The following is a 365-nucleotide window of genomic DNA, read 5'->3' as shown; positions in this document are numbered from 1 at the left end:
TATTTCATGTTTATTTTACCTTATTTCTCATATTAGAACATTTAGAACCAGTTAGAACCCGTTAATGAATGGCTTACTCTCCTCCATTGTTCTGGAAATTCCATTCCAAGTACAGTACTTGGAATGGTACCAGGTCGTCTCGCCCCTTTTCCAACTCGCCCCCGCGAAAAGTGAAGACGGCTCGCCACAGAATTTCTAAAAGTGATGACGGCTCGCCACAGAATTTCTAAAAGTGATGACGGCTCGCCCGAGCCGTGGAGACAGGTGGATTTTTGAAAATGACTAAAATCATGAAGGCAGCGTGCAATTTACGTGGAATCTTTCAGCTACTATTGTGAATCAGTGGACCATGACAGCTTAAACAC

The sequence above is a fragment of the Electrona antarctica genome (assembly GCF_951216825.1).
Source record: "Electrona antarctica genome assembly, chromosome: 11".
NCBI classification, from domain to species: domain Eukaryota; kingdom Metazoa; phylum Chordata; class Actinopteri; order Myctophiformes; family Myctophidae; genus Electrona; species Electrona antarctica.
Note: the sequence above shows the minus strand (reverse complement) of the source record.